The following is a 23,314-nucleotide window of genomic DNA, read 5'->3' as shown; positions in this document are numbered from 1 at the left end:
GGTTTTCAGAGTCTATGCCTCAAGAGACCTTGCAGCTTCAGTCTTGGGCTTGGACCGTTAGACCCTTGGGCCTCTATGTAAGGGATGATGTCTGACCTAACAGAGCAAGAGCGACCACAAGGAGGAGACCACAGACATTCCTGTTGACAATCAGCACCAATTGCCAGTCATGTGGATGAGGTCCTGTTGGACCTCCCAGCCCCCCAACCCTCCTCTTACATTTTTTGGAAGAGTTTGAGAAAGATTGGTGATAGTTCTTCTTTAAATGTGCGGTAGAATTCACCAGGGACTTGTCAAGGGTTTTTCTTTTTTGGTTGGCTTTTGATTACTGCTTCACTACAGGCCTATAAAGATTTCCATGTCTTCATGACTCAGTTTTGGTATATCATGTGTATCTAGGAATTTCTCTCTCCTTCCCTCCCTCCCTCCCTCCCGTCCTTCCTTCCTTCCAACACAATCTCACTCTGTTGCCCAGGCTGGAGTCCAGTGGTGCAATTTTGGCTTATGGCAACCTCCACCTCTCGGGTTCAAGCAATTCTCCTGCCTCAGCCTCCTGAGTAGCTGGGACTATAGGCACGTGACACCATACCAGGCTAATTTTTTGTATTTTTAGTAGAGACGGGGTTTCACTGTTTTAGCCAGGATGGTCTTAATCTCCTGACCTCGTGATCTGCCTGCTTTGGCCTCCCAAAGTGCTGGGATTACAGGCGTGAGCCACCATGCCTGGCCAGAATTTGTCCATTTCATCTAGGTTCTCCAATTTGCTGGTACACAATTGTTCATAGTATTTTCTTGTAGTTCTTTCTATTTCTGTAAGGTCAGTAGTACTGTCCAAACTTGCATTTCTGATTTTAGTAATCTGAATCTTCTCTTCTTAGTCAGACTAGCTAAAAGTTTGTCAATTTGACTGATCAATTTTTTGTTTGTTTATTTAATTTTTATTTTTTATTTTTTTGAGACAAAGTCTTGCTCTGTTGCCCAAGCTGGAGTGCAGTGGCATGATCTCAGTTCACTGCAACTTCTGCCTCCCAGGTTCAAGTGATTCTCCTGCCTCAGCCTCCCACATAGCTGGGATTACAGGTGTGCACCACTAAGCTCAGCTAATTTTTGTATTTTTGGTAGAGGTGGGGTTTCACCATATTAGCCAATCTGGTCTCGAACTCCTGGCCTCAAGTGATCCACCCACCTCTGCCATCCAAAGTACTGGGATTACAGGCACATGCACCATGCCCAGCTTCACTGATTTTTTACTACTGATTTTCTATACTCTATTTTGTTTACTTCCACTCCAATCTTAATTATTTTCTTTCTTCTGCTAGTTTTGGGTTTAGTTTGTACTTCTTTCTCTAGTTCTTTTTTTTTTTTTTTTTTTTGAGACAGAGTGTCGCTCTGTTGCCCAGGCTAGAGTGCAGTGGCGCGGTCTCAGCTCACTGCAAGCTCTGCCTCCTGGGTTCACACCATTCTCAGCCTCAGCCTCCTGAGTAGCTGGGATTACAGGCACGCACCACCATGCCTGGCTAATTTTTGTATTCTTTCTGTGGTTCTTTAAGCTGTAGAGTTAGGTTGTTGTTTTGAGACCTTCCTCCTTTTAAAAAAAAAAATTATTTTTTAAACTTTTTTTATTTTTTTGAGATGGAGTGTTACTCTGTCACCCAGGCTAGAGTGCAGTGGCACGCTCTCGGCTCACTGCAACCTCTGCCTTCTGCGTTCAAGTGATTCTCCTGCCTCAGCCTCCCAAGTAACTGGGATTACAGGCATGTGCCACCAAATCCAGCTAATTTTTATATTTTAGTAGAGATGGGGTTTCACCATGTTGGCCAGGCTGGTCTCGAACTCCTGACCTCAAGTGATCCACCTGCCTCAGCCTTCCAAAGTGATGAGAATACAGATGTGAGCTACCACACCCAGCCCCTTTCTCCCTTTTTAGTACAGGTCTTTACAGCTATAAATTTTTCTGCTTTCACTGAATCACATAAGTTTTGGTATGCTGTATTTTTATTCTCATTCTCTCATGGTGTTTTCTAATTTCCCTTGTAAGTTCGATTTTGACACATTAGTTGTTTGAGCGTGTTTTTAATTTTCACATATTTGTGAATTGTCTTGGTTTTCTTCTATTGATTTCTAGTTCCTTCCATTGTAGTCAGAGAAGGTACTTTGTATGATTTCAATCTTTTAAAATTTATTGTCCGGGTACGGTGGCTCACACCTGTAATCCCAGCACTCTGGGAGGCCAACTCAGGCAGATCACTTGAGGTCAGGAGTTCAAGACCAGCCTAGCCAACATGGTGCAACCCTGTCTCTATGAAAATACAAAAATTAGCTGGGTATAGTGGTGGGTGCCTGTAATCCCAGCTACTCTGGAGGCTGAGGCATGAGAAGTGCTTGAACCCGGGAGGTTGAGTTGCTGTGAGCTGAGATAATGCCACTGCACTTCAGCCTGGGCAATAGAGCAAGACTCCATCTCAAAAAAAAAAAAAAAGATAAAAAAATCATTGATGTTTGTTTTGTGGTCTAACAATTTTTCACATACTCTTGAGAAGAATGTGTATTATCTTGTTGTTGTGTGAAATGTTCTATAGATGTCTTTTAGGTCTTGTTGGTTTAGTGTTGTTCAAGTCATCTATTGCCTTCTTTTTTTTTTTTTTTTTTTTTTTTTGAGACGGAATTTCGCACTTGTTGCCCAGGCTGGAGCGCAGTGATGTGACCTTGGCTCACCGCAAGCTCCTCCTCCCAGGTTCAAGTGATTTTCCTGCCTCAGCCTCCTGAGTAGCTGGGATTACAGGCATGTGCCACCACGCCCAGCTAATTTTGTATTTTTAGTAGAGACAGGGTTTCTCCATGCTGGTCAGACTGGTTTCGAACTCCTGACCTCAGGTGATCTACCCACCTCGGCCTCCCAAAGTGTTGGGATTACAGGCGTGAGCCGCCATGCCCGGCCTCTATTGCCTTCTTTAGTTCTCTGCTTAGTTGTTCTATTCATTATTAAAAGTGGGGTTTTGAAGTCTCCAAATATTATTTTTGAATTGTTTACTTGCCCTTCAATTCTGTCTGTTTTTGCTTCATATATGTTGGGGCTTTGTTGTTAGGGGCATATCTGTCTATAATTTTTATGTCTTCCCAATGGATCGATTGATCCTTTTACCATTATCAAATGTTCCTTTTTATCTCTTATAACATATTTCGCTTTAAAGTCTTTTTCCTGATATTAATATAGCAAATCAAGTTTTCTTATGGTTGCTGTTTGCGTGATATATTTTGTTCATCCTTTAACTCCCAACCTACTTTTAACATTTGAATCTTGAGTGTATCTTCTGCACACAGTATATAGTTGAGCTTGGCTTTTTATTTAGTCAGGAAATCTCTGCCTTTTGACTGGATCCATTCACATTTAATGCTATTATTGAGAGTTGTATTTACGTCTATTATTTCACTTTTTATTTTCTGTATGTCTCCTGTCTTTTTTGTTCCTCTGTTCTTCCTTGTTTTTTGGATTTTTTGTTTGTTTTGTTTTTATTTTTGTTTTTGAGACAGAATCTCGCTCTGTCACCCAGGCTGGAGTGCAATGGCATGATCTCAGCTCACTGCAACGTCTGCCTCCTGCGTTCAAACAATTCTCCTGCCTCAGCCTCCCAAATAGCTAGGATTATAGGTTCCTGCCATCACACCCAGCTAATTTTTTGTATTTTTAGTAGGGAGGGGGTTTTGCCATGTTGGCCAAGCTGGTCTCGAACTCCTGACCTCAGGTGATCTACCTGCCTCGGCCTCCCAAAGTGTTGGGATTACAGGCGTGAGCCACCATGTCCGGCTTTAAATTTCTTTAATAGCTTTTTCACTGTTCTGTCTGTTTGTCTTAATGGGTGGTTCAGGCTTACTACATACATCTTAACTTATCAGAATTGACTTCAGATTTACACTTAATTCCAATGATATACAGAAATATTACTCCTATATATTTCTTTTTTTTTCTTTTTTTTTCTTTTTTTTTTTTTTTTAGACAGAGTCTTGCTCTATTGCCCAGGCTGGAGTGCAGTAGTGTGATCTTGGCTCGTGCAACCTCCACCTCCTGGGTTCAAGCAATTCTCATGCCTCAGCCTCCCCAGTAGCTAGGATTATAGGCACATGACACCACATCTAGCTAATTTTTGTATTTTATGTAGAGATGGGGTTTCACCATATTGGCCAGGCTGGTCTTGAACTCCTGACCTCAAGTAATTGGCCTGCCTTGGCCTCCCAAAGTGCTGGGATTACAGGCGTGAGCCACTGTGCCCAGTGACTCCTATATAGTTCTATTCTCTCTTCTTCCTCTTTGCACTATTCTTTTTATATATATATTACATCTACATATGTTACAAAACCAACAGTACCTTGTTATAATTATTACTTTATATAGTTTTATGTCTTTTGAAGAAGCTGAGAGAAGAAAGGAGAGCAAGTATATATTAAAAGACTTTGTTTTATTAACTTTCTTACTTATAATGTCTGGTTCTCTTCATTTGTTCCTGTGGATTCCAGTTCCCATCTGGTCTCACTTTCTTAATCCAATACAGCTCTGCTCCCACTCACCTCCTGTGTGCTATTATTATCAAAATATATTACATTCCTATATGTCTTGGCCCCACAATACAATTATATACAAATTATTTTTAAAAATCTGTTAAGAGAAGGTGAATAAATATGCATTCTTACTGCCTTTCATAACAATCTAATTGCCTTTCTCAGAGCACTTTGGCTTTTGTATGTGTGGATTCAAATTACCCTCTGAAGAACTTCCTTTAGTATTTCTTGTAAGGTAAGTTTCCTGGCAACAAATTCTCAGTTTTTGTTTATCCAGGAATATCTCTTTCATTGTCACTTTTGGAAGATAATTTTGCTGGATGTAAGATTCTTGCTTGGTAGCTTTTGTTTATGCACTTTGAATATGTTGTCCCACTGCCTTAGGGCCTCCATCGTTTCAAATGAGAAATCTGCTGTCAATCTTATTTGGAGTTCCCTTATATGTGATGAGCTGTGTTTCTCTTGCTGCTTTCAAGATTTTCTTTTTATCTTTGGATTTCAACATTTTCCTTTTATGTATCTGGTTGTTGACCACTTTGCATTTATTCTACTTGGATAGTTCATCAAGCTTCTTGAATGCATAATTCATGTTTCTCATCAAATTTGCGAAGGCTTCAGTGATTATTTTTGCACATTTTTTTCTGTTCCTCTCTCTCTTTCCTCTCCTTCTGTTACATATGTTATTGTGCATATGTTGGTGCACCTATCTGTGTCCCACATTTCTCCAAGGCTTTGTTCATTTTTCTTCATATTTTTCTCTCTGCTCTTCAGACTGCAAAATCTCTATTGATCTGTCTTCAAATTCACTGAATCTTCCTTCTGCTGGCTCAAATCTACTGTTGAGCCCCTCTAGTGAATTTTTCTTTTGCACTTTTCAACTCGAAAATTTTCATTAAGTTTTTAAAAATAATATCTTCTTATTTACATTCTCTGTTCATGAGACATAGTCATCATTAGCTTCCCTTCTTCTTTTTTATTTTTGTATTTCTTTTTGAGATGGAGTCTCTCTCTGTTGCCCAGGCTGGAGTGCAGTGGCACAATCTCAGCTCACTGCAACCTCCATCTCCTGGGTTCAAGTGATTCTCATGCCTCAGCCTCCTGAGTAGCTGAGACTACAGGCACCCACCACCACATCCAGCTAATTTTTGTATTTTTGGTAGAGATGGGGTTTCACCATGTTGGCCAGGCTGGTCTCAAACTCCTGACCTCAGGTGATCCACCCACCTTGGCCTCCCAAAGTGTGGGGATTACAGACATGCACCACTGCACCTGGCCTAGCTTCCCTTATTCTTTAAGCATGGCTTCCATTATTTCTTTGAACATATTTACAGTGGTTGCTTTGAAGTCTGTGTAAGTATGACCTCCGAGCACTCTCACAGGTAGTTTCTGTTTATTGTCTTTCCCTGTGTATGGGTCATATGTGTCTATTTCTTTGCAAGTCTTGAAATTCTTTGCTGGAAAATAAACATTTAAGATGATATATTGTAGCAACTTTGGGTCCCTGATCACTATCAAAATTGCCACTGCTTCTGAGGGTACTCTTAGGTTTAAATTTCTGCATACTCTGTTCTAAAGAAAGTCAGTTCCTTTACGGACAACTTTAAAGATCTGTGTTGTTATGACCTGCCTCTCTCTTGGGCATCTGTGACACTGCTCTGGAGCTGGGGGTGGAGACAATGGCTCACTTCTCTCAGAGTAACCTTCTTGCTTTATGAGCAGGGCTGAGTTGGGGCAGTAGTCTTAGTCTCTGGTCTTCTCAGCTTGCATCTCCAGGCATGGAACCTCTGCTTTAACAAGTAAGCTAAGACAACAGCAACTGGGGCCTCAATATTCTTAGCCTGCTGCACTTGGAGTAGCCACCACTCTATGAGTGGGGTCTGGGTAGAGGAAGGAAGATCCCAGTCTCCTGGCCACACCTACCTGGAGTTTAGCCTTTGAAAGATATAACTGAGGGGAGGATGACAAATGCTGGCAGCCTTCCCTTCCTGGGGAGATGCTGTACCACCGACTAGGAGCTTGGGGAGAAATGATTCCCATCTTCTTGTCCTTGGCTGCTCAGAGTGGAGTTTCCATTACGGTAAAATGGAATGGAGGGGAGACAGAGAGTGGATTGTGTCTTACGTTCTACAAACTCACTGTTCTTACCTAGATTGAGTAGATTTTCTTGAATAAGTGTTTCTTCACTTGCTGTATGCTCTTGGGACAATTTCCAGAGACTTCAAATGATTGTTTTTTAGAAATCATCATCAGTTGTTTTCACCAGAAAGCAGTCTGCAGTGTTCCTCACTCTACTGTTCTGGAAGTGAATCCCCTGCAGACCTTTTTATGACCCAGTCTCTGAAATCATGGAGCATTGCTGTTGCCCTACCCTCTCACCCAGAGTTAAGGGTAGCAGTCAGATTCTCACCTTCCAATGGGAGGAGAATCAGACAGTTTACAGCACATTTCAGAAACTACCACAAACCATACACCAGGCTCTGCCCTGTGCACTTTACATAGATTATCTCAATCAACCCTCACCACACCCTAAGATGTAGGTGCTATTATCTTTCCCACTGTATAGAGGGAGGAAAGGGAGGCAGAGATGGGTGAAGGCCACCCAGTTCAAGGTGATAGAACTGAAATACAAACTCCAGTAGTGTGGCCTTTCTACACTAGCAACCATGATTCTGTCTGCCTCTCAGCCTCACGTGGTCAAAAAGGACAGCGAAGAGTGCTCCAGGCCAAGGAAGCAGCAGCAGCAAAGGCCCAGGGCAGGAGCGAGCTTGGCACCTCGAGGGCCTGAGGAGGAGCCCAGAGGGAGGGATAAGCAGTGGAGACAGGGATGGAAGCAAGGTTAGACCCTGTGGGGAGGGGGTGGACTTGGAAAGGATTCAGGTCTTGATCAAAAGTGGTGGGAGCCATTGGAGGGTTTAGGCAGGTTGGGAGTGACATGCACTGATTTCTCTTCTGAAAACATTCTTCATTGGGATCCAGTGGGAGGGGCAGGAAGGCACATGGGGCAACCCTTCCCACAGTCTTGTGGGCATCGTGGTCAGTTGTGGGCACCTTCCAGGAGTGGGCCAGCCCTGGAGCACCTGAATGCAAGGAATGAGGACCCTCCAAGAACCTCCTGGCACACGGGAGTGTGTGTGTGTGTGTGTGTGTGTGTGTGTGTGTGTGTGTGTGAGAGAGAGAGAGAGAGAGATTGTAATCTTGGCAGCCAAAAATCAATGCCTGTTGGAGTGGAGAGCAGGATTTTCCCCTTGAAGTTTCTGGATCACCTCTTGTGCACATGGTCAGGGAGTTCTACTGGTTCCCTCCTGCTTCTTTAGTGATTGCAAGGGAAGCCTGTGGCTTCAGGCAGGATGTCAGATGGGGCAGTGCTGGAAAAGATGGGAAGATTCCCTGGAGGGATACCCCAGGAGGGCCTTACACACACCTCCCCCAATGCATACCTCCTCTACAGAGGGAGGAAGGAGGTGGAACAGGGAACCTTCTAGCTCACACTAGGAGTATTCACTAGCAAGAAGACTGGCAAGCTGAGGGCAGAGGGAAAGTTTGGTTAGATCACCTCTCCCCCTAAATCTGTTCTAGGCTCTAGAGCTAACAGAAGCCTTTCCTGCAAGAGGTTAGAGGGCCTCTCCCCCTCTAACCCCCACACACACAACCTGTGTTGGCTCATAAAGATCTGGTCTGCCAGTGCTCAAGAGACCCTCAAAAATGGCTCAGACCTGGAGTTACACATTGCCATTTTTGAGGTTCCTTTTTGACACTGCAAGTTCTGTCCTCAGTACCCACTTTCCTAGGATGGAAAACAAGAAATTTTCCCCACCTCCTAAGCAGATTGATAATATTAATATATAACACTGAGAGAGCACCAATATGGAAGATGGCACTGAGTTCCTAATGAAATAGGTAATCATCTTATGAATGAGACTAATAAGGCTCAGAGAGGTTAAGTAACTGAACAAGGTCACACAGCTGGTAAGTGGTAGAGTTGTACTTTGAACGTAGGTGGTCTGGCTCCAGAGCCAATAAGCATGATCACTCCACTGTGCTGCCTCCTTGAAACTGGGCATTAGAGGATTTATTTCCTCCTGGGAGTGGCAAATGTTTAACATCTCTAGAGGGGAAAACTCCTGTTTGAAGCATTTGCCAATTTCCATAGTGTAAATACTCACCATTGCTGATTTCAAGCTACAAACATGATGTTACTGAATGTAGAGTTGGGTACAGATACACACAATTAGGTCTCCCAAGCTGGTGCAGGCCACCTAATTGAGCAGCTTGAAAATTCAAGAAGGGACCAAACAGAATGTGGGCAAGGGAGAATTTAGTGTCTGTAATTTTTTTTTTTTTTTGAGATAGAGTCTTGCTCAGTCGCCCAGGCTGGAGTGTAGTGGTGTGATCTCGGCTCACTGCAAGCTCTGCCTCCCAGGTTCATGCCATTCTCCTGCCTCAGCCTCCAGAGTAGCTGGGACCACAGGCACCCACCACCATGCCCGGCTAGGTTTTTTTTTGTATTTTTAGTAGAGACAGAGTTTCACCATGTTAGCCAGGATGGTCTCAATCTCCTGACCTCGTGATCCAGCATCCCAAAGAGCTGGGATTACAGGCGTGAGCTACCACGCCTGGCCTGTATTCGTTTTTTCTCACATTGGTATAAAGAACTATCTGAGACTGGGTAATTCATTTTAAAAAATTGCTCACAGTTCTGCAGGCTCTACAGGAAACATGGCTGGGGAGGCCTCAGGAAACACAATCACGGCAAAAGGTCTTGAAGGGGAAGCAGGCATGTCCTACATGGCTGGAACAGGGTGGGCGGAGCTGCCACAAACTTTTAAACAATCAGATCTCGTAAGAATTCATTCATTATCCCAAGAACAGCAAAGGAGATGTTTGCCCCCAAGATCCAATCACCTCCCACCATGCCCCTTTTCCAACACTGGGGATTACAACCCCACCTGAGGTTTGGGAGGGGAAACAAATCCACTATCAGTGTTTTGTTTTGATGGAGTCTTGCTCTGTCGCCTAGGCTGGAGTGCAGTTGCATGATCTTGGCTCACTGCAACCTCTGCCTCCTGGGTTCAAGCAATTCTCCCACCTCAGCCTCCCAAATAGCTGGGATTACGGGTGCATGCCACCACACCTGGCTAATTTTTTGTATTTTTAGTGGAGACAAGGTTGCACCATGTTGGCTAGGCTGGTCTCAAACTCCTGACCTCTAGTGCTCCACCCACCTTGGCCTCCCAAAGTGCTGGGATTACAAGCATGAGCCACTGCGCCTAGCCCACATCAGTGTCTTTAAAGAGAATTTTTCCCGCCAATGGGCTTGTTGGAGCCTCCGGCAATCTGAAAAGCTGATTTTGATTCTATTTTTTTCTTTTTTTTCAGATGGAGTCTCACTCTGTCACCCAGGCTGGAGTGCAATGGCACAATCTCAGCTCATCGCAACCTCTGACTCCCAGGTTCGAGCAATTCTTCTGCCTCAGCCTCCCGAGCATCTGGGATTACAGACGCGTGCCACCACACCCAGCTTTTTTATATTTTTACTACAGACAGGGTTTCACCATATTAGACAGGCTGGTCTCAAACTCCTGACCTTGTGATCCGCCCGCCTCAGCCTCCCAAAGTTCTGCAATTACAGGCGTGAGCCACTGCGCCTGGCCGATTCTTGTCTTACACACACAGAAGCTGAAGTGAGCTTTATGCAAAGTGAGCTTTATGCATTTGTACAACAGTCACTGAGCATATACCCTGCCTGAGTGCGGCCCTGGATGGAAAGGACCAGCACTAAAGATGCAAAGTTGACCTAGATCAGGTTCCAGCCTGCCTAACAGAGAGTGTCGGCCAACAACAGGTACACAGGTATGCACCCGTTGCTCAATGGAGCCTTCCTTCGGGTGGCATGCCAGTCCAGACTGTGGGTTCTCGTCCCGGACTTCCTGGCTTCAAGTTCAGGCTGAACCACTCACTGGCTGTTGAAACTGCCTTTGCAAAAATTGTAACTGAGAAAATTATGACAGTGAAAGAGATCAGACCTAACTGACTCCATCTTGCTCCAAACTGCGTTTGGAATTGGTGAGTTCTTGCTCTCTCTGACTTCAAGAATGAAGCTGCGGACCCTTGCCCTGAGTGTCTTAAAGGACCCTTGCCCACCGTCTTAAAGAGGTGCATCCAGAGTCTGTTCCTTCTGATGTTCTGACGTGTTTGGACTTTCTTCCTTCTGATGTGTTGGTAGTCTCCCTGGCTTCAGATTCACAGTGAGTGTTACAGCTCATAAAAGCAATGCATACCTAGAGTGAGCAGCAGTTATTGCAAAGACTGAAAACAAAAACCCTTCCCACAGTTGCCACTGAGACTCCAGCAGCCTGCTTTTATTCCCTTATCTGACCCCACCCACATCCTGCTGATTGGTCCATTTTACAGAGAGCTGATTGGTCCATTTTGACAGAGTGCTGATTGGTGCGTTTACAATCCCTGAGCTAGACACAGAGTGCTGATTGGTGCATTTACAATCCTTTAGCTAGACACAAAAGTTCTCCAAGTTTGTACTAGATTAGCTAGACACAGAGCACTAATTGGTGCGTTTACAAACCTTGGGCTAGACACAGAGTGCTGACTGGTGCATTTACAATCCTTTAGTTGACATAAAAGTTCTCCAAGTCCCCACCTGACTCAGGAGCCCAGCTGGCCTCGCCTAGTCACCTAGTGGCGGTCGATGGGACGCGGGAGCCCACGGGGCTGGTGGGGGAGCTCGGGCATGGCAGGCTGCAGGTCCCGTCCCGAGCCCTGCCTAGCGGAGAGGCAGCTGAGGCCCGGTGAGAATTACCAGTGCGCGTGGTCGGGCCGGCAGTGCTGGGGGACCCGGCTTACCCTCTGCAGCTGCTGGCCCGGGTGCAGCTGCTCACTGCCCAAGGCTGGCGGCGCCGAGAGCCAGCGATGGCTGCTAGCACGTGGTCACCTCTCACAACATTTAAGCTGTCCTTGTGCATTCCTGGGAATAGACTGAACTAACCTTGGAAGTAATTTATAGTTTGACTCTGAAACAAAATTGATAGTAGCCCTTTCCTGAAAAGATCCACTTCTTGCCTGGGGACCGGTCTGCCTTCATAGGACTAACAAAACAGCTCCAAGATTAGAAATCAAGGTTTAGGGGCCATGCAACCTCCAACTGCAAGCGTCTGAACCTTCCCAAGTTGTTCCTGGGGACAGTATCACTATTGCAAAACCTGAGATCAGTGCTTGAGATATTTTGCCGACCCTGCACTACAGCAGCTGATGGATCAGCTGACACCACCCAGATTGGTAATCTAGCTTAGCCAGTTCTGCAATCCCACCCAGAAACAAGGTGAACCCATTGTGCTGGGTGGTTACACTGCTTGACCATGGGCTAGTTACTTAACCTTTCAGTGCCTCAGTTTCCTCATCTGTAAAGAGAAAAGATAATACTACCTACCTCCGAGGGCTCCGAGCAGTACCTAATACATAATAAAAGCCCAATAAATGTTAGCTGTTTTTATTATGTAACTTCGGAAATGCAACTGTGTGCTCAGAAAGAGAGAGAAGGGAGAATGATGTACACAATGTGGGCGATTCTGCCTGGACGTGATCCCAGCTGTAAGCGAGATCTGGGGGTGTGGATCCACTGCTCAGAATCCCACACACCCCTGAGAGAGAACAGAACCTAAAATTACAGTCTGCAAATGCATGCAATCGCCACCATACACTGTTGTTCTTTATGGTCCATGCATTTATTGCTGCAAAGGACTATATTTAGAAAACTGCCCATATTGTACTTTATGAGTGACTTAAAGGATTTTTAGGAGTTTTTAAAATTTTTTGTTTATTTTTATAAATTTCTCCTTGCATTAGAACCTAATACTCACATTAAATGCTCTCCCACAGTAAATACATTTCAAAATGACAAGTGCTAGAATAAATGGGTGAGGATTTTCCAAAGGCTGTTTTGCTGGTAGTTGGAGGTAGGGAAGGCAAAGCTAGAACCCCAACCTCTGAACTCTGAGTCCAGTGTTCTCTCTTCTGTAATCAGGACCCTGGGCGGGGGACAACCCTGACATACTTCCAAGGACCCTGGACTTCAGCTCCTGGCTCCCTACTCAGAAGGGAGGGGTGGATCCTCTGGGGCCCAAGGCAGAACCTGAACTGAGTTCCCATTCTAAGAGGGTGTTTGGATTAGAGGTGAAAGGGAGACAGGGATTCTAACCCCAGCTTCACAGCTGGCTCTCTCCGTGTGAGCTCCCTAGGCCTGTCTCAGCCTATATAAAAGAGGTAATGACACCTATCTTAGTGTGTACAGAGGTAAATATTCTTGCGCACAGCAGCTCCCCAAGTCCATATTCCCTTCCCTCCACCCTCCTATGCACATTGGCTGCAATGTAGCTTTGGGCCAGTAGGTGGTGGTGCCGCCCAAGAAGCAGGAAAAAAGCAGGGAAAGAAAGGGATGTGCCTGGATGTTGGATGGACTGAGGTCCTGCTGATCCCAGGCCAGGAAGTGGGGGCATTCAGAGCTGAGATTGGAGTCCAGGCTACGTGAGTGCTTGCCTACGCCCCACATATGCAGGCACGCCAAGAGGCTCACATATGCGCATAACCAAGGACCAGCCTTGCACCTGAAGGAGGCCTTTCATATATGAGCTCCTCGAATCCGCACGCTTTCCCTATGGATAGTGGTAATATGGACCCATTTTACAGGTGAGAAAACTGGACCAAGAGAGGCAAAGTGACCTGCACTAGGTCACTCAGCAAGTCCATGGCAGAGATGGATTTGATCCACCCCTGCATCCATGTAATGGCTGCATCCACAGCCAACTCCCATGTAATTCCTGCCTGTGCTGATACTGTCCTGTCTGCACCTGTGAACTTATTTAATCCTCATGATAGCCCTATGAGGTAGGTATGAGTAGTATTTTTAGTCTCATGTTACACAGGAGGAAATGGAGGCACTGCGAGGTTAAGTAACTTGTCCAAGGTCACAAAATCAGAGCTGTGATTTTTTTTCTTTTCTTTTTTTTTTTTTTTTTTTTTTTTGAGATGGAGTTTCACTCTTGTTGCTCAGGCTGGAGTGCAATGGCGTGGTCTCAGCTCACCGCAACCTCCAACTCCCGGGTTCAAGCGATTCTCCTGCCTCAGCCTCCCGAGTAGCTGGGATTACAGGCATGCGCCACCACGCCCAGTTAATTTTGTATTTTTTGTAGAGAGGGGATTTCTCCATGTTGGTCAGGCTGGTCTCGAACTCCTTACCTCAGGTGAACCGCCTGCCTCAGCCTCCCAAAGTGCTGGTATTACAGGTGTGAGCCACAGCACCCTGCCTGTTTTTTTGTTTTGTTTTGTTTTTGTTTTTAATAGTCATCCTAATAGGTGTGAAGCAGTATCTCATGCTTGCAATTCTGATTTGCATCTCCCTAATGATTAGTGATGCTGAGTATCTTTTCCTGTGTTTATTGGCCCAGTTACACATCTTTGGAGAAATGTCTATTCAAATCCTTTGCTCATTTTTTCATTTGGTTGTTTTGTGTTGTCATTTTTCCTCTCTTTGCAATTAAATAACCTGCACACTGAGACAAATTACTTATTTGGGTCCTGCATTCCTTCTCTCATCCTGCATCCAGGCCTGGGCCCTGCCCTAGATGCTGGGGATGTGGTGGAGATCAAAACCCAGAGATTCCTGCCCCATGGGGTTTCCTCTCCAGTGGGGCAACCAGACACCAGCGTGATGTCAGATGACACAGCAGGTTTTGGGGTTTTTTTTGTTTTGTTTTCTGTTTTTTTGTTTTGTTTTGTTCTTTGAGACAGTTTCGCTCTTGTTGCCCAGGCTGGAGTGCAGTGGCGCAATCTCGGCTCACTGCAACCTCCAACTCCCGGGTTCAAGTGATTCTCCTGCTTCAGCCTCCCGAGTAGCTGGGATTACAGGGGTGAGCCACCACACCCAGCTAATTTTTTTTTTTTTTTGTATTTTTAGTAGAGACGGGGTTTTACCATGTTGGCCATGATGGTCTCGAACTCCTGACCTCAAGTGATCCACCCACCTCGGCCTCCCGAAGTGCTGGAATTACAGGCATAAGCCACTGCGCCCAGCCTGGTTTTATATCAAGGGGCATCGACAGGCAGCCTCAGGCCCCCTCCAGCCCTTGTGCCTGGCATGTGGGCCCCTCACGGCAGGTTTGAAAAGTCTAGAGTTTCCAGCATTTTTAAAAAATTTGGAGCGTTAACATCAAAATCTAGATTTATAGCTTCTCTTGAAAAGTTGAAAGCTGAGACCACTCAGGCTTGCTTTTCCACCTCAAAGCCATCACCTGGATCAAGGCACCAGCTTAAAGGGGCTGCTTCACCCAAGATATTAATAACATCTCTCCTGTGGGTAGCCACTCCAAAGTCTGATCATTGCAGGGTACAGAGGCGTGACCTCCCTGTCTCAGGTTGTGACGTGTCCTAAGGGCTGGCCCAGCTCCTGATGGGACTGGCCGAGGCCTCTATTGCAACAGCCTGAGCCTGCTTCCCTGGCTCCTCCAAGATCCTAAGAGCACTCCCTGGAAAACCACCCACATGCAGATTTCCATCTCACGGGCTGCTTCCCGGGACCTTGACTTTCAAGACGGGGCATGAGCTCACTGGCTCCCCACAGCCTCCTCCTGGCCCACCTGAGTTTTTTTGAGTTTTCACCTCTGGTTTTATCCTGGACAGGACATAACTCCATAGTGATGGCAATAGGAGGAGCTCACCCTTCCAAGCCAGGAGCCATGTGCTAGGCAGTATTCTCAGATATATTCATTTCATCCTCACAATAACCCTATCATTGTTACATACTTATTAAAATACCTTATTTTTTTTTTTTTGAGATGGAGTTTCACTCTTGTTGCCCAGGCTCGAGGGCTGGAGTGCAATGACATGATCTCAGCTCACTGCAACCTCTGCCTCCCAGGTGCAAACGATTCTCCTGCCTCAGCCTCCCGAGTAGCTGGGATTACAGGCATGCACCACCATGCCTGGTTAATTATGTATTTTTAGTAGAGATGGAGTTTCTCCATGTTCGTCAGGCTGCTCTTGAACTCCTGACCTCAGGTGATCTGCCCACCTCTGCCTCCCAAAGAGCTGGAATTACAGGCATGAGCCACAAGTACCTGGTCTAAAATACCTACCTTCATAAAAACCTGACAATACTAAGTGTTAGAGAGAATGCAAAATGGCAAAGCTACATTGGAAAACAGTTTGTCGGTTTCTTTCTTTCTTTCTTTCTTTTTTTTTTTTTTTTAAGGCAGGATCTCACTTTGTCACCCAGGCTGGAGTACATTGGCGCAATCTCACCTCACTGCAACCTCCGCCTCCCACCCTCAAGTGATCCTCCTACCTCAGCCTCTTGAGTAGCTGGGACTACAGGCACGCACCACCACACCCAGCTAATTTTTGTATTTTTAGTAAAGACCAGGTTTTGCCATGTTGCCCAGGCTGGTCTCGAACTCCTGAGCTCCAGCAGTCCTCCAACCTTGGCCTCCCAAAGTGCTGGGATTACAGGCATGAGCCATATCAGTTTCTTTGTAGTTTTTTGGTTTTTTGGTTCTTTTAGACAGAGTCTTGCTCTGTCACCCAGGCTGGAGTGCAGTGGCGTGATCTCGGCTCACTACAACCTCAACCTACTGGATTCAAGGGATTCTCCTGCCTCAGCCTCCCAAGTAGCTGGCACTACAGGTGCATGCCACCTCGTCGGGTAATAATTTCTGATAAAATTATAAATACACTTACAATATGACCCAGTAATTCTACTCCAAGGTATCTACTCTAGAGAAATGACAGTGTATGTCCACACAAATATCTATACACACATGTTCATAGCAGCATTATTTATAATTGCTCCCAATTAGAAGTGACCCAAATGCCTTTCCACTGGTGAATGGATAAGCCATGGTATATCCAGCAGTGAAATAGCATCCAAAAGGAACAGACTTCCGATGCATGCAACAGCATGGATGCATCTCAACTGTGTTATGCTGGGTGAAAGAACCCAAACTCACAAAAGCTTCATACTGCAGGATTCTGTCTATGTAACATTCTTGCAAAGGCAAAACTTATACAGACAGAAAACAAGGTATGGTGGTTGCTAGGTATATTTGTTTGTAAAGGCTACTGTAACAAAGTACCACACACCGAGAGGCTTAAAACAACTGAGATGTATTCTCTTTCAGTTCTGAAGCCAGACGTCTGAAATCAAGGTGCTGGCAGAGCCACTTTACCTCCAGAGGCTCTAGAGGAGAATCCATTCCTTGCCCCTTCTGGTTCTGGGTGGCTCCTGGTGTTCTTTGCTTTCGGCCACATCACTCCAACCTCTGCCTCTTAATTACATCTGCAAAGATCCTTTATCCAAATAAGGTAACATTTACAAAATTCAAGGCTTAGAATTGCTAACTTTTTTTTTTTTTTTTTTTTTTTTTGAGACAGAGCCTTGCTCTGTTGCCCAGGCTGCAGTGTAGTCATGTGATCTCGGCTCACTGCAACTTCCAGCTCCTGGGCTCAAGCGATTCTCCTGCCTCAGCTTTCAGAGTAGCCAGGATTACAGGTGTGCATCACCACACCTGGGTCATTTTTGTATTTTTAGTAGAGACGGGTTTTTGCCATGTTGGCCAGGCTGGTCTCAAACTCCTAGCCTCCAGTGATCCACCCACCTCAGCCTCCCACAATGGGATTATAGGTATGAGCCACCATGCCTGGCCTAGAGTCACTAACTCTAGATGACCTTTATTCATCCTGCTATACCAGGGAATACAGGGAAGGGTATTGACTACAAGGGGCGTGAGGCAACATTTTTCGGCAATGGAAATGTTCTATATATTAGTTGTGGTGGTGGTTACGTAACTTACAAACTTGTCAAAACCTATGGAACTATTGAGCATGGTGGTGTGAGCCTGTAAGATCCAGCCACTCAGAAGGCCAAGGCTGGAGAATTGCTTGTGCCCAGGAGTTCAAGACCAGCCTGGGCAATATAGCAAGACTCTGTCTCTAGGGAAAACACACACACACACACACACACACACACACACACACACCCCTCTAAACTGTGCATTATACCCCCAAGTTACCCTAGTTGTAAGTGGTAGAACTGGGGCTGAATGAAGGCTGAATGAGGCAGGCTGGTACCAGAATGTTCTCTTTTTTTTTTTTTTTTTAATGACTTTATTTATTTATTTATTTATTTATTTATTTATTTATTTTGAGACGGAGTCTCCCTCTGTCGCCCAGGCTGGAGTGCAGTGGCGCTATCTTGGCTCACTGCAAGCTCCACCTCCCGGGTTCACGCCATTCTCCTGCCTCAGCCTCCCTAGTAGGTGGGACTACAGGTGCCCGCCACCACGTCTGGCTAATTTTTTGTATTTTTAGTAGAGACGGAGTTTTTCCATGTTAGCCAGGATGATCTCGATCTCCTGACCTCGTGATCCACCCGCCTCGGCCTCCCAGAGTGCTGGGATTACAGGCGTGAGCCACCGCGCCTGGCCCAGAGTCTGTTCTCAATGTTATCAATGCACTATTTATTATTTTGGGGGCAAATGAGGTGGGGTGGGAGTTGTGGGTTCTACTGCAAAAGCTGTGACATGTCACGATTCTGCAGTTCTTTGGCTTTTAGAATTTCTGCTTCAGAATTCCCTAAGGCTGAAGATGCTGCACCCTTTGGAGCCAAGAGGGCAGTTGTCTGGGATGCTCTGGCTGGGTTGGGGAGGGGAGAGGACGATGGAGGTGGATGACAATAATGGGAGGGGGGTCTGACCCCTCTCCCCACAGAGCACTCACACCCTGTCCCCAGGGACAAGGCCTCTGTCCCCTCCATTCACTCACCCCAGCTGATGCCACACACCCCCACCAGAGGCCACCCCACCTCCCCTTATTGTCTGAAGGGCTCAGATGGAGGGGCCGCCCATTAACCCCTTCCTGGCCTCATTGCTTCACTCTGCAGCTGTCACACCAGCGGCCTCAGGCCGGAGCAGGAGAGGACTTGGTAGTTAATCACAATTAGAGAGCAGCATGTCAGCTGCAAGGCTGGCCTCCTTCATCGGCTGCCAGCCGGCCTAGGCCGGGGGACAGCCTGCATCAGCCACGCAGCAGGTTCTGAGACCTGCAGAGGCAAAGAGAGGATAGCCCCTTCCTGGTTCATACCTGGAGACTTCCCCCAAAATCCCAGTCAAGTATCCTCCATTGTCAGAGCTGCATCCAGTAGCTTTCACGCCCACCAAGTACCCCCTCACCAGCACCTCTGCCTGGTCCTCCCATGCTGGGCTTCTCCTCTCCAGTGAAACGCCTCCTCCTCCAAGAGGCCTTCCCTGACCACCCTGGCTAATGTGGCACCGTTCCCAGTCCCTCTCTATCCCATGCCCTTCTCACCTGTTTCGTTTTGTTTTTCCAAAGCACTTGCCACTAGCCGGAATTGTCTTAGGTATTAGCTAGTTTTGTGTGTGTATGCATTTCCTGGGACTATAGTAACAACCACAGGCCAGGTGCGGTATCTCGCACCTGTAATCTCAGCACTTTGGGAGGCCAAGGCAGGTGGATCACTTGAGGCCAGGAGTTCAAAACCAGCCTGGCCAACATAGTGAAACCCCATCTCTACTAAAAATACAAAAATTAGCCAGGTGTGGTGGCAGGTGCCTGTAATCCCAGCTACTCCAGAGGCTGAGTCAGGAGAATCGCTTGAACCTGGAAGGTGGAAGTCGCAGTGAGCCAAGATCATACCACTGCACTCCAGCCTGGCTGACAGAGTGAGACTCTCTCTCAATAAATAAATAAATAAATAAATAATTTTAAAAAAGAACAAATAACCACAAACTGGGTAGGTTAAGACAACTGAAATTTATTCTCACAGTGCTGGAGGCTAAAAGTCTGAAATCAAGGTGCCGGCAAGGCCATGCTCTCTCTGAAAGCCCTAAGGGAGGACACTTTCTCGCTTCTCCCCAACTTTTATGGCTGCAAGCCTCCTTGGCCTTCTTTGGCTTGTGGATGCATCACTCCCATCTTTGCCTCGTGGTCACGTGGTGTTCTCCTGTGTCTGTTTCCCTCTTATAAGGACACCAGCCATTGGAATAGCCCACCCTAATCCAGTATTACCTCACCCTGACCTGACTACAACGGCCTAAACCCTGTTTCCAAATAAGGTCACACTCAGGTCCCAGGGTTAGAGCTGGGATGTATCTTTTTGGCAGACACAATTCTCCCACAACAGCGTGTTTTCTCTATATTTTCTAAGAAACCAGGGCTCTGTTGGTTCTTGTCATGGAATGTATTCTTTACGCAGCCATATTTAACTTAAAGACGGCACATTTTATGAAAGTTTCTACCCCAGGCCAGATCTGGGTCTGGGAAGAGGGGACTTTGCTGGGAGTCTCAGGGCAGGAGAAGCCTGCTGTCTGAAGCAGAAACATGGAAGCAGGTTCCCCCATAAAGGTGGCTCCCACACATCTCCAGGACTCTGGGTTCCAGCTCACAGAGAGCTCTGGGAAACACGTGTTGATCTGACAGATGAGGAAGAGGGGAAGGCAAAGTGCAGCAGGTCGAGTGAGACCCGAGGGACCAACTCAGGCAGGAGACTGGGGAGAATTCACCAAGGAGCTGAGCACTCAGGGAATGGCACATATGCACTTAGGCAAACCAGAGGGAGCCGGGCACTGAGCTGTCTCTGCAGGGAACAGGAAAGTGGCTGGAGAGGATGCTGCCTGAGTGGGGCCACATAAGGCCAGGACAGCTCAGAGTCTGAACTTCATCCAGATTGCCGGGAAGAGCCATTAGGAGATTTAAAACATGGATGTGGTGATGTCTAGTATGCACCTCATTGATCTTTTCAATTTTAGTTTTTAATTAGGTAGTACATTCAATTGGTTTAAGATTCTACAGTTATAACAGGATATGGCCCAAAATGTCCCTTTTCCCCAGCCCCCACCTACCCAGTTCCTCTCCCACAATCACTAGTACAAGTCTCTTCTACACAGTCAATGCAGATACAAGCAAATTTCCTTGCTTTTTACACATACCAGCTTCCATAATTTAAATTCTGCACCCCACTTTTTAAAAATATCAAGGTATAACTTACATGCAGTGAAATGCACCTGTGTAATCAACACTCCAATCATGACACAGAACATTTCCAGCATCCCAAGAAATTCTTTTATGCTCCTTCCCAGTTCATTCCTCCACCCCAGAGGCAGCCACTGCTCTGCTTTCTGTCATCATAGATTGGTTTGCCTCTTCTAGAATTTCATATAAATGGCATCATTACAACATGCTATTTTTTGTATCCAGCTTATTTTCATTCAGCATGTGTTGAGATTCATCCATGTGGTTGCATGCATTGGATCACTCATTTAAACTCCAGTGTAATATTTGACTCACCAGTTTATCCATTCACTGGCTGATCAATCTTGGGCCACTTCCAATTGTTGTCTATCACATGTTAAATTCTGTTGAATATTTGCATAGAAGTCCTTGTGGAGCTATATATACATACATATTTTTATTCTGAGCAAAAACTTAGGGCTGAACTTGCTGGGTTATAGGAGAGGTGTATGTTTAACTCTATGAGAAACTACCAAACTGTTTTCCAAAGTGAAACATCTTAAATACCATTGCATATCAGTGCACTGAGAGTTTCCTCATGTGTGTTTGTGGCTAGGTTGTGCTCCGTTGTATAAATGTCCCATAATTTGTTTAACCAATCCCCTATTACAGGACACTTAGGTTGTTTCCAGTCTTTTGCTGTCACAATGCTGCAGTGAATAATCTTGTAAATGTGTCAAATGTCACATGGGTTAAGTACACCTATAGGACACACTCCTAGACATGGAACTCCTGAGCGTGCATAGACTGTTATTTCCCAATATCCAGACTGCACTTTTTCTGATACTTTTTTTGAGAGAGTCCCATTCTGTCACCCAGGCTGGAAGGCAGCAGCGCAATCTTGGCTCACTGCAACCTCTGCCTCCCAAATTCAAGCAATTTTCCTGCCTCAGCCTCCTGAGCATCTGGGACTACAGGCACACGCCACCACGCCCAGCTAATTTTTGTATTTTTAGTAGAGACGGGGTTCCACCATGTTAGCCTGGCTGGTCTCGAACTCCTGACCTCAGGTGATCCACCAGCCTCAGTCTCCCAAAGTGCTGGGATTACAGGTGTGAGCCACCACGCCTGACCGTGGACTGAACTTTTTCCTTTGAAATAAGAGCTTCAATTTTCATCTGGACACATGGTGCCTGGAACACAGATCATATTTCTCAGCCTCCTTTGTAGATTAGTGTAGCGATGTGATCAAGTTTAGCCAATGGAATGTCAACAAGAAGATTATATGTGACTTCCAAAATAGTCTTTAAGGGAACCTTCCTCCCTCCTTGGCTCCTTTCTCCTTTCTACTGACTAAAAGACTCGTCATCTGGGGGCCGGGCACAGTGGCTCACGCCTGTAATCCCAGCACTTTGGGAGGCCGAGGCAGGGAGATCTCAAGGTCAGGAGATCGAGACCATCCTGGCTAACACAGTGAAACCCCGTCTCTACTAAAAATATAAAAAATTAGCCAGGTGTGGTGGCACGTGCCTGTGGTCCCAGCTACTCAGAGGGTGAGGCAAGAGAATCGCTTGAACCCAGGAGGTGGAGGTTCCAGTGAGCCGAGATCAGGCCACTGCACTCCAGCTTGGGCTTTAGGTTGCCTGCTTTAGACTTTATTTACATGACAGAAAAATGCCTCTATTGGCTGAGTGCAGTGGCTCACGCCTGTAATCCTAGCACTTTGGGAGGCCAAGGCGGATCACCTGAGGTCAGGAGTTCAAGACCAGCCTGGCCAACATGGTGAAACCTCATGTCTACTAAAAGTACAAAAATTAGCTGGGTATGGTGGCAGGCGCCTGTAGTCCCAGCTACTTGGCAGGCTGAGGCAGGAGAATCTCTTGAACCCAAGAGGTGGAGGTTGCAGTGAACCAAGATTACACCATTGCACTCCAGCCTAGGTGACTCCGTCTCAGGAAAAAAAAAAGAAGAAGAAGAAGAAAAGAAAAATGCCTCTAACACTATGACTTTTTTTTTTTTTTTTTTTTTTGGAGCCTCACTCTGTCACCTAGGCCGAAGTGCAGTGGTGCGATCTCAGCTCACTGCAACCTCTGCCTCCTGAGTTCAAGTGATTCTCCTCCTGCTTCAGCCTCCTGAGTAGCTGGGATTACAGGTGTACACCACCACGCCCAGCAAATTTTTGTATTTTAGTAGAGACAGGGTTTCACCATATTGGCCAGGTTGGTCTGGAACTCCTGATCTCAAGTGATCCGCCTGCCTCAGCCTCCCAGAGTGCTGGGATTACAGAATTGAGCCACCACACCCAACCTAAACCATGATTATTATAGGGTTTCTGTCATGTGCAACCACCAGGTTACAGATTCTGTGCATTTGTGATTTTGAAAAGTAGTGCCACTGAACTTTGCTTTTAAAAAGGTCATTTTGGAGGATGGGGTGCAGGCAGATTGAAGGGCAAAATAAGGGATACAGGGAGACCAGTGAGACAACTGGGCAGAAATCAAGGGGGAATAATGCCTAAACCCTTACAAGGGTGGGGGCAGCCCAATCCTCTCCAAATCTGAAGGGGAGAAGGATAAACTGGAAATGATGAAACGATCTGACACCCCACCCTCAGCCCACGCTTGCAGGTGGCCCTGTTGTCATCTGGCCCTGGCCCACTTACCTACGTCATTGATCACCTCCACTCCCCTCGCACAGTAAGTGCAAGTTACTCTCCCCAGAGTGCACCTTA

At 46.1% G+C, this 23,314-nt stretch overlaps 1 long non-coding RNA gene across 3 annotated transcripts in view; it reads right to left on the bottom strand.

The window, feature by feature from the left end:
- LOC139358485 (uncharacterized) overlaps window positions 1-23,314 on the bottom strand; it is a 142,466-nt gene that overhangs the window by 41,824 nt on the left and 77,328 nt on the right. The gene's annotated exons all lie outside the window — the stretch shown is intronic.

Source organism: Macaca nemestrina, chromosome 15, assembly GCF_043159975.1.
Source record: "Macaca nemestrina isolate mMacNem1 chromosome 15, mMacNem.hap1, whole genome shotgun sequence".
Taxonomy (NCBI): Eukaryota; Metazoa; Chordata; class Mammalia; order Primates; family Cercopithecidae; genus Macaca; species Macaca nemestrina.
The sequence above is the reverse complement of the archived record's forward strand: the minus strand, read 5'-3'. Positions and strand labels throughout refer to the sequence as shown.